The 12,309-nt window shown below is 35.5% G+C and overlaps 2 non-coding genes across 2 annotated transcripts; both read left to right on the top strand.

The window, feature by feature from the left end:
- The first annotated feature begins 4,973 nt into the window (after positions 1 to 4,973).
- Positions 4,974 to 5,175, top strand: LOC118270152 (small nucleolar RNA U3). The gene has a single exon (XR_004783181.1). It is a non-coding gene; the product is annotated as a small nucleolar RNA U3 (small nucleolar RNA).
- Positions 5,176 to 6,430: 1,255 nt separating this feature from the next.
- On the top strand, positions 6,431 to 6,632 carry LOC118270157 (small nucleolar RNA U3). The gene has a single exon (XR_004783186.1). It is a non-coding gene; the product is annotated as a small nucleolar RNA U3 (small nucleolar RNA).
- The last annotated feature ends 5,677 nt before the right edge of the window (positions 6,633 to 12,309 follow it).

Consider the following 12,309-nt stretch of genomic DNA (forward strand, 5'->3'; position numbering starts at 1 on the left):
TCTCGTCTTGTTATTATTATTTAGGAGGCACTTACATAATTATTTTGTTGAAGGGTCTTGAATGATAAGGAAAAAGAATTATATTAAACAGATCTAGGGAGAATGAAAAATTAAGGCAAGATAAGGAAAAACGTTAGTTTACTTTGCCATTTTTATCGAATTAATGAACGGTTTGATATAAGTGAGCCGTATTCTGGTCCAATATGATAAACCTGCTTATAACTTTTTTTATGATAAAAGCTGTTAAACGAGTAGATGGATTACCTGATGGTAAGCAATCGACGCCGCCCATGGACACCAGAAGCGTTACAAGTGCGTTGCCGGCACTTTGAGGGTTGGGAATGTAAGAGTTGTTTCACGTCTGTTTTCTAATACTAAATAATCTACCTGAAGTCTACAGGGGCTGTTTTTGAAATCTGATTGACAGTTCCAATGATAAAGGTTCTAGTTTGTTACACAAAAAATACGATTCTAACAATATAATTATGTTTGTTGTTACCAATATTTAAAGCACGTATTTTTAGAAACTTTAGGTAGACGTGTAAAACGTACTAAATACCTTATGCCTAAGTCTAAAGGATGAAAGCCGATTGCCACCTGCCGAGCACGAATAAGAGCTCTAAGGCTTCAGGCTTCTACAATGCCAAAATTGAAAATCCATTTACATCAGCCCTTTCCTGGAAAACAACCTGGGAAAAGGTAATCCTCAGTTGACAGAAACAAAGCACACGACACATGTATTTAAGGTATTCGGTAGTCATGATTTATATAAAAATTAAGCCTAATACATATAAATATATACAAGTACAAGTATTACAATTATTTTAATATTTATTATAGGGTTGTTAAATTGCTGACGGGAATATAGACACGTGTAACAAATATACACCTCTATGAAGAAAAATGACCGCAAGTATTAAGTACAGTCAGCATGGAAAAAACCAGCCCTAGTGATGAAGTTGCTAGGTCTCAAGTCCCAATATCCTTGTAATCTTTGAAATACTCAATGGAAAATATTTTTATCCATGGATCAAACCACAATCCTCATTCTCCGTTGTCCCATTGCTATGCTAACGATTTTTTAATATCTCAAAAATAAGTCTTAATTCAAATAATTACATTCTATTATTAAATACCTCAGACTCTAATAAAATATTCCGGTCATCTTAAATTAGAATTCACCGGCGATACAGACCGAGTCAATGTGACATTTCATTTTGAAGCTGAATGTTTTTATACCTTCTATTATAACTACTTACAGAATTACTTTTGCAAAGTATCGAGACAGAATAATTCGTATGTATTGTTTTACGAAAAAATATTGAACTTAGACTTATTATTCTCGTCTCTCCAATCTTTCAAATGATTTCGTAGAATTATTACACTTAAAGTCAAAACATACTGAACAAACACGGCTCCGGCTCGGCTCCGGTTCGGCATCGGCACGACTTTGTTTCGAATTGTGGCTACTACTAGCTGCTAGCGTGCGTACGGCGCGGAGCCCGCGAGTTGCAAACTCGCTGTCGTCGGCGCTCCGACGAATACGAATACGTTGCGACGTTGTTTCGCTTGTCCCTAGGGAGCGGCTCGCCGCAGTCCGGCTCGCTGTCGGCGCGTAGTAAGCACATGTCCTGCTCGATTTTACCATGCGGTCCGCGGCTCGCACGTAGTTGTGAAATATATCACAAGACATATGATTTAAAGTTCGAATTTAAATATCAAGTCAATTGCTGGGTTTGAGCCGTGCTTGTTGTGTGTGTAATGTTCTTAAGACTTAAAAAAATGTGTTATTTTAGTATAATTATTTTCTTTTTCATACTAAGATCAATACTACTGTATTGTCAAGGCATTTTAGTTCTTCAGTTATTGAGGCATTATATTTTGTAAAGCATACAAATTCTCTAATGCAAAGGTGTACACAATTTTAAGAATATCCCTCATGTGGATAAAAGAATCATGTAACTCATCATAATATTCTCTCTAGGTACTATTTCTCTCAGCGCTCACACCAAAAGGCGATGTATCATGCACAAAGACCAGACAGGCTACATTATAATATACGGATGCTTATCATTCTTGGATTTAACCTAATATACGATCATTTGCCTAATGTCATAATGCTTTTTACGATGCTACAATGTATCGCGCCCTCATTTTTCTTCAAGATGAAAAAATGACACGCATTTTTTCCGCTCTCCGCCAATTCCAGTCGGATTTATATCACTTTATTGAATGTAATTGAAGTGGGAAATTAATAGGAGGAATGAAATATGTTTCAAAATTAATGGTGTGTATTTTATCTGGTTTTATTTATTTCATTAGATTGCATTACCAGTCTAGTGATAGTTTATTTTTGACCTGAGTGTACCAGGAAGCATGCTACATTAATTTTAGTTTTTTTATTTTTTGCTTTAATGGTAACTAAGGTTTTTATTTTTTTACTTAAGTATTATCTAAGAATGTGTTTAAAGTATTTAATTATTATTCTCATAAACATTTATGCTAAAAGTATACATACATATACTTTTTTTAGAAAGCCTAAAAACACATCACGTAAAATGATGAGTATTTACTACGCATTTCAGTACAAATGGTTGTAAATTCATTTCGGAATACATTACCATACTCCAGTACAGACAAAAAATGGCTACACCAGACCAAATCTGCTCATTACTTTCTGCTGTTTCTCGTGAATATTTTGATCCCAGTAAATAACTGCGTATCTTCCCTCCCAACACTTTTTTACTTAGCTAAAATAATAAGGTGAGGGGGTGGAACAAAGTTTTATTTACGATCTTCATATTTTTTACAAAGCACCCGAAAGCGCGGATAGCGGCCTAAAGATAAGAACAATGGTATTTTTACAATGCGTCATTCGGCTCGACAACTTCGCAGACGGAATTATTTCTCTAATCCAAATGTTTTAAACTGCTGCAACGTCCTGCGACCCTGGTACTCTCGCCCGTCCCTTATCATTATTTAGTTTTTATTACTGCTTTTTGCTTTCTTTACGACGAAAGTGACCGGGGTAACTCACATATTTTTTTTTTGTTTTGTTTCAAAACATTACTCTTGTTTTCGCTCGGCAAAATATTTTTATCTCCCGACTACTTCAACTTCATGCTTAATAAACTTGATGAAACGCTGAAATAAAAGGTTAGTCTTTATTTTTATTGCGATAAGGTATAAAATCCAGGGTAAATTAATGTACGAAACGAGGCGAACAATTTCATACCGTTACCTAGTAATAAATTAGAAATGGAAAATACAATGATAACTCAACGTTTAAAAACTTATGAAACAAAGAAAAATCATTAACTTTTATTTACACAAATAAGGTTTAAAATTCAGACTAAATAATTATTGTCTAAGTATATTAATTTTTTTATCGAGTGGTTGGGTTTACACACGTACAAGTTCCCATACACAACATGACACTCAGACCCGAAACAATTTGTGGATCACACAAAGAGTTGCTCCGTGTGGAAATCAAACTAGCTATACTCTGCGCTGCAGGCCCAGCCACCACGCTAACTGTGCAGTCAAAATGGAACCTCCAAACATAAATGTTTTACCATTTACATGATACTGGACCAATGCCAGTGATTTCAGAAGCATAACACAATTAATTACTATTCTACACATCGTATGCAGGAAGATAGCGAGATACTGGGTAATATATAATAATAAATGAACCATTAAAATCTTGTGAAACATATAACCATACATTATAAATTGCAGTCCATGTCTGCATTATATCAAGAAAATTGATGACGTCAGCTACGCCAAAGAAAACAATAGAAGATAGGAATTTTTAAAACATAAAAGCGGTTGATATAACGCCATGCTGTTGAATTTCTTATCTTAAAGATAAATAAAAGACTTAAATTCAATGACTTGGAAAAAAATAAAAGTAAAATCATTCAAACTGCTGTTTTGGCTGATGTTGGGGTGTCGACAACAATATACAGGTTTAAATACTTTGTCAAGATGAACAATACATTGCATTGTTAGTAAGTAATTGACTGAGAGTAATAATGTGGAATGGAATTTTCTAATAATAATTATAATTAGCAACGTCACACATTTTATACTCGAAGGCGTAAACAGAGGTGCACATTACGGAACGTAAATGTGCACCCACTTTTCACCACTTGTGTTACAAGTCCCATACAATAGGTATGAGCCTATCGCCATATACTGGGCACAATTCCACACTCCGTGCTACCACTAAGATATTTTGAAACAAAAAGATCAGTAATACTTTGCCCGACCTCGGAATCGAACCCGAGACCCCTTGTCACACTCGACCAACATGGCAGCTATTAATGATAATCACCTATTTCTTTTTCCTACTCATATTAAGGAAACACAAACATAATAATTCTCAAATGTTTTGTCAAAATCGCTTAGCGCGCTGAAGCGCAATTTTAGTGGTAGTCGAATTACTTCCCCGTTGAATGCCATTAGAGTGGGTCGCTAGTCGCTGAGGCCAAATAAATGCTTATAACACAACCAAGTCCCACAAAGAGCCCAAAAGTCAGTCATGCGGAAATTTTCCTTAATCGTGTCATAATTATATCGCGAACCCTTGTACTTATTTAAATTTCTGTTTATATTTCATCTTTGTCTTGTTCCGTAGTATTTTTAGATTGAATGTTTTGTAATAGGATCGTACGTTTTATGGGATTTTTGTTAGAAATGCGGAAATACTGTATAACATTGCGTTATTCAATTCCACGGGGTGCCTAAATATTTTAAGCAACAATAATTCACTTGAAAATTAACATAATATTTTAAACATGTAAAAATCATCCCCATTAAATAATACAGGAGTACAATGTCAACACTCAACATTACAAAAATGTTGAAGTGAGCCGCTAGATGTCACTGTGCCGTGACGTCATTTTGTGAATCGCGGTGTTAAGATTCTCCGCGAAAGAATGACCCTCGCCGGTTTGGCGGCGACAGTTAAGACCTTACTTCATAGGATCATTTCTATAGTAAGCTCTTCTCGAGACTTTCACACTATGTGAGTCCTCACCAGTCACGTTGATGAGATGTGGCGCGGTGCCCTGAGCGTGAGGCGGGCGGTGGTAGACCTACCATCAGCCCTCGATGATCGTTCGCTCCCCTTCACGGGGGAGAGTGGGGTACTGTCGCTGTCTGAGTGGCTTTTTAAACCCTTATAAATTACTGAAAATTATGAATACAACGCGCTTGCAAAATACTTCATGCAACGATTATACCTTAGTCATATGAATTCTAACTCTAAAAATGATGAGAACTACTAACACGCATCAGAAGTACTGACCTTCGTTGATCTTCTGTATGTGCATTTTTAAAATAATAATCGTTTTACGGTCATTAATAATTAAATACATTTGTTTTTCTGAAATTTACAGATTAGTGAATGAAAACTTGATTGTATCTATCATGAAATAAGATATAAACTTACATACAAATGAAAATAGAATACAGGTACAGTAGAAGCTCCTTATTTGCACTTCCTACATTTGTGTTTTCACTATTCACGGATTGAAAAAATGCGATCCAATTCCTATATTCGCGGTCTAAGATTTCGTTACGCGCGAATCGAATCGAAATATCGGTGCGTATAGGTACCTACCTACATTCGCTATCCTTTGTCAACGCGTCAGTAGAAGGATAAAAATATTAAATAGACCTTATTACAACTACGTCTATTGTGACTTCTGCCTAAACCTAGTATGACCTAAACCTGATGATAATAATATTATCATCAGGCAATCTGTATGATCAGAAAGTTCAATTAAACATTTTTTTATCTACTATTTGCTTCTTGATTTCGCCATCCAGGAACGTATCCCCTATAACCCCATACAAATTACCATTCCATATTCACGGTTTCTGTATTCGCGGCATATTTACGGAACGCATACCCGGGGAATAAAGAGCTTCTACTGTATTTAAAAAAATATTTTTAGTGTGTTTTCTGCTAAGTTTCAAAATGAAGTTTTCAATAGCATAATTAACAAAACGACGCGCTTGCGTAACCACATATAATAGCCATTGTAATAAAGTAACGTCCTTAGAAAAAAAAAAGACCCCACCCCAGTAAAATACCACGTGACACTGTAACGTTTGGTGGTTAATCCATTGCCAATAACCTGAATTTAATATAATATGTGAATAAAATGAATTACTAAAGAAAATAAGCAAACTAAACAGTTGAAACGCTACATGGATCTTTTTATTTTTGTCTAAAACATTAATGTTTCACTTTTATAACCGGCAAACTAAATCTAAAAGGTTTAATTGTCTAATAAGATACAGTACTTGATAGTAAAATGAACCGCTAGATGTCACTGTGCCGTGACGTCATTTTGTGAATCGCGATGTTAAGATTCTCCGCGAAAGAATGACCCTCGTCGGTTTGGCGGCGACAGTTAAGACCTTACTTCATAGGATCATTTCTATAGTAAGCTCTTCTCGAGACTTTCACACTATGTGAGTCCTCACCAGTCACGTTGATGAGATGTGGCGCGGTGCCCTGAGCGTGAGGCGGGCGGTGGTAGACCTACCATCAGCCCTCGATGATCGTTCGCTCCCCTTTACGAGGGAAAGTGGGGTACTGTCGCTGTCTGAGTGGCTGTTTTAAAACCCTTATAAATCATTGAAAATTAAGAATATAAATAATACATACACTAAGATAATATATTATACATACATGCGTGTGTGTGTGGTTTACATGCTACAATAGGTTATAAAGATAGTAATGTTCTTTGACAAGTTTTTTTTATTATTATTATAAGAACATGCATTATGCAAACCGTACCAAACAACGAGGTATATACAGTGAACTTTACTATAGCTAATAACAAACAATCATTCACCAAAATAATAGGTCACGCCAGCTAAGCGATGTGACCGCTGAACGGCTAATTAATGACCTATCTTTGATTGATGACGTCACAAGGTCTTCAGTCCAGCCTGAATTACTGGACGAAAATCACAGGGCGACTAGATAATCTGAAGCGTAATAGGTGCCTTCGCTCGTTAGCTGTCGGTGGCAAGGACGTAGACTGCATTCATTAATATTTATTACGAATTGAGAATAGTATAGAATTACGAAAGAAGGATAGTAAACATAGTTTGGTTTTTAGTGTGTGTCGAAAAGAGAGTGTAATTGCTGACGTCGCGACAGATGACAAGTGACTGATGACAAAAGGCGCACATAGACGACCAACAATCAAATAAACGAATGACGTCATAAATCCTACATCGCACGTTTATACGCGAAAGAAAATTCCAACGAACAATAGTTGGGCAGAAAGCCCGACAGGCATGATCACCTCAACCTGGTCGGAGGATCCTCCTTTTCTTAGGGAACTATTGTATGTAATGGAATGAAGAAATTAAATACACCTACGGTTTGGAATGGCAATAGGTTTGTTATTCGTTTGACAAAATCTTGTTTGAGCCGGATATTTTTATTAGGATCCTAGAACCCTATCATCATCTGTTTCTGGCTATCAGCTCCGAAAAAGGGAATCGCCGTGAATAGGAAATAAAAATAAATATCTACATAATGTTATATATAACAACTTAATAAGCCAATTAGACTACCTATACTTACGACATCTCACCTTCATCAAACAACTATAAATAACTCGTTCACAAGAACAAAAGAAAATCTCTAACAGAAAGAAACAATTGGGATCGCCTTTGAAATACGGTTAGAACATCGTTTGTCGTGAAGACTATCGCTTTGTGAGCCCAAAGGTGAAGAGACTAGGACAATACAATGGTGCTGTCACAATAAACCTGTGAAGAGTAGAAAGGTATATAGAGAGATTCTAACAATACACATACGTATTGTTTACCGTTTACATCTTGTAGTTATTTGTAGCTTCCTGTATTTCATTCTATCCACCGTACTCAGGGACGTTAACGAATAATTACTTAAACTATTCCTTAGTAACGATTTGATTTTAAAACAATAATAATTACTAAGGACCCCAGTCCTTACTTAACCCAAATCCTTATTATTCTTAAAAGTAAAATTACTACTAGGTACAGTAACATTTCCTAAAACAGAAAACGTAATAGTAATGATATACAGTGGTGGCCCGGAGACTTAAGACGGCCGCTTATCATGCATGAGGGTTCGAAACCTACCAACGGTAAATTACCAATGTGACTATTCCCGAGTTATATGTACTTTCTAAACATATTTAGACACCACTGACTAACGATGAAGGAAAACATCGTGAGGAAACCTGAACTAATTTCTAATAATTTAACTGAGCAAGTGTGGTGATTAATGCTTAGACCTTCTTGGTAAGAGAATAGGCCTTTGGTCAGCAGTGGCCACTTACAGACTGTGGATGTAGATGTGTATATTAATAAAAAAAAAAAATATGCTGATGATCTATAAAAAACAACATGCATAAAATATTACAATTATTGGCACTTATTTAAAACATTAATGATACAAAGATCCGTAATTTTTACCCTATTAAATTTTAAACCGATCTTATGGATTTCTAATGACCCTAATAAATAACAATCTGCATTGAAAAACAACAATTTGTATAACATTAATCACGCCAAATTGCATAATATAACTTCTGTAATTATCGTAATTATTTAACCGAAAATGTATTTTAAATTGAGATTTATTAAATAAAACGGTTTAAAATAAACAAAGGTTCCCTTAGAGCGGGAGATTAAGTGGCCTGGTGCTCTCTGAAGATTAATAAAATCTTAATCTGAAACAGCATGATAAACGCAATGTTGAGGTTATTCGATTAAATGAATGGTCCCCTAGGTGCCAGCTACCACAGAGAAGCAATAAAACAGAATGGATTCTGGACTCTGGACTCTGGACTTTGGACTGGTAGTGATCTCGTTTTGTTTCGTAATAAAGCTCTTGATGTTAATACAACTGGAGTTTCGTTTAGAGAGAGCTCTCTATGATAGTAAGTCAGTTTATATTTCAAGGAACCTCCCTAAGCTGTTTCTTAGAATTTTATTTGTTGAACTCTTTAATCAGCTTTCAAGTGTTTTTCAAATATTATAAGTAGCTCGTCTATTATTCTCTGAAGCCTTGTTAAAAGTATCTGCGTTAATGATATTCATTATAATATTTTTTGACTTATTTCAATACGAACAGTTCAATTACCAGACGGGGGAATTGAATAAATGACATCATCATCATCATCAATCGAAAGACGTCCACTGTTGAACAAAGACCTCCCCCTTAGTCCTCCACGACAATAAGTCAAACCTTGCACTGAATTCGATTGTGGTGTTTAAAATAAACTTTGTATTAACGGATACATTAAGGATATTCAATTAGATGATAGAGTATAATTAGGATAAATAATAGGAACTAACTCAAACGTAATTACTTAGGAAAAATAAACAACACTATAATTTGGTACTTCTAATAATTTATCAAGTTTTACAATGTAATGTTTGATTAATCCATCCAAAATTCCGATATGTAGCTAATAATTGGTATTTTTTAACGTTGTTGCACACTAGGATGTTCTCATGTGTTGTGGGTCCAAGACCCTAAAATACCAATGTGTGGATCACACAAAGATTTGCTTTGTACAGGAATCGAACTCACAACACGTTGCGTGGCAGCTGGATGCACAGCGTAACAATGACGCTTAAACGGTAGTGCTCCCCATTACCGTTTAAACCCCAGATCTGATTGACCATTGTAAATTGCATCTCTACTAAGTACAAAAGTAAGTTTATCTGTTAGTCTAAGCCACGATGATTTATAATTAAAAATACACAGTACACTCACTCACACACATCATACCAAACGAAAAGTCATTAATGTAAATCTTTCACCCAAATTTCGCAACACCATTTTCATTTGCAATCCTCGGTCACTAATCACTATACCAACTGTACAGTTACCATGTCAAAATATGTCATCCCGAAATCCGACACAAGTTTAAAGCAACCTAAATAAGAAGGACTGGTAAAATGCAATAGCATTAAGAAGCATTCATGAGACCGGTCCAAAACCGCTGAGAACTTAAACTAGGGAATTAACTAAAGAGCTTCGCATCACGAAATGCTACTAAAACTTCTTGGGAGCTATACGTAAGTACATGAGTCATAGGCTAGTGATGTGTATGTGTGGTGCGGGATCCGACAATCCTCTTATTTCCCGTCGTCCGCAGCGACCCGCACTTACACTAGTGCTGTGCAAAGTGGACTCGATGCACTCGATTGCATCGACATTACTAGGGCTGCTATCAATAAATATTTTTTTAAATTTGCAAAGAGTTATGTAGGAAGACAGAGTTTACTCAAAAAAGATGAGTAGAAATTGTTAGTAGTGACTATCAAAGTATTTTAAGTACTATACCAACTGTATAAGAATACGATATTTGATGACGAGTAACATATACTTAATTCGAATTATTTAATGACCAGTATAAAAACAAATAGCACGTAAATGTGTGTACTAAATTGCCACTTATGACTATAATAAATAACAATACCGATCACAATAATACACCTACAATGACAATAAACACTAGAAAACATAGTACAAAATCCCTAAATAAAAAAAAATCTAGCTCTATAAACAGACTCACAGAAGAATAAATCGTCGAAAACAAGCAATTGAACTGGCAAAACGGGCGTGGAATATCCGTAAACAGGACATCGGTGACAGCCCTACATTGTAACAGCTACTCTTTCCCGTGACCACATGAAATCGAGCGAGACGCATTAGTATCGATAAACCAGTACAATGATGTACGTATGTATCTATTCGATTCTATTCGAGATAGAAGTATTGCGAATATAGCGATTGACCTAGATTTAAGTAGGTAGGATAAAAGTATTTATGTATTGTTTAGAAGTTTATTGTTCTGTGGTTTCATGTCTAATGTTAGAAACGTGTTATATTTTCCTTAAGATTGGACAATGGACATACCTATGTTCGTGGTGGCCGGGAGGTTTAAGACTTCTTCTCATGCATGAAGGTTTTTTTAGGGGGGAAAATCATCCAATGACTTCTCTCGTCTTGGGCGAGGCAAGAAGGAGTGTCCGACTCTTACTAACTAAAAACCACACCATTCTTACTCCTGCTTTTCCAGCCGGAGCTCCAGTTAACCCGCTGGGTAGTCCACAGCTCTGATGGTCCGGTTTCACCAAGTACCATAGTGAATTTTTCCGAGTCGCTGAAAGTACTGGTTCGATTGGAAAAAAAAATATCATTAGTTAAGTTCATAAATAAATTAAGATATGACAGTATAATTGCATGTCAGTCTTGCATTATATATTAATTAGCACGATACCTAGAAACTAATTAAAATGTTACGCGATCCTTCACACAAGGTAATAAGGCGACAATTTAGCGCTCCAACGCAATTCGCATCAGCATCAGATCAATGTTATTGAAGCAATAATTGATCTTAATTACTAAGCAATAATTGATCTTGATTATTTAAGCAATAATTGATCTTAATTATTAAGCACTAAATCGCATAACTGCTTGTTTTATTAATTTGCAATATGTTATACGGTGTGTTTAATTTAATATTCAGATAGCTACTCTTGCGCGGATCCACCCTCCCTGCTCTGCTACTATTGGTCGTAGCGCGATATTTTATAGGCTAACCAGAGGGTAAGGGAACCTACCTTCCTCGATAAATGGATTATTAAACACAAAAATATTTTTTCAAATCGAACGAGTAGTTTCAGAGATTAGCGCGTTCATACCATATTATCATAATCATATAACCAATATAATTTATTCATAAGTCACACATATATTGTATATATTATATTGTATCTATTAACAAATTCTACATTTGAAAAAGAAATACTAAATTCTACTTCAAGTTTTCGATGACAAAACAAAAAACTAAATTAATAGTTTTAACTATAAGACAAAAAACCTCTAAGAACCAAATTTCAGACCATGGTCAAACTCAGAAATCGTCACACGAACTCACACATCGCCTAATAATGTCCACAAGCTTTTAAACTATAAGACTTTAATGGTAGTCACCCAGTTTACTGATGGTAGACCCGCCGCGAACATTTCAACCAAGATTAGGATTAAGCTGGGTTTACACTCCCCTCACTCAGTTTTTCTCTCAAGCTCTAAAGATTAGTCCTCGTTCACACTGACGGCGATTAAGATTTATGTTACAGACATATCTAATGCCTACCAACCATTTATTCTGTCGCTATTTCATTTTTTCTTAGGCTTTCGAGGAGCTCTTCAATTTGTCTGGTTTGTTTCTTGGTAATTTATTTAAATTATCGCATTAAAGTAAATAT

The sequence above is a fragment of the Spodoptera frugiperda genome, chromosome 30 (genome assembly GCF_023101765.2).
Source record: "Spodoptera frugiperda isolate SF20-4 chromosome 30, AGI-APGP_CSIRO_Sfru_2.0, whole genome shotgun sequence".
In the NCBI taxonomy this organism is placed as follows: Eukaryota; Metazoa; Arthropoda; class Insecta; order Lepidoptera; family Noctuidae; genus Spodoptera; species Spodoptera frugiperda.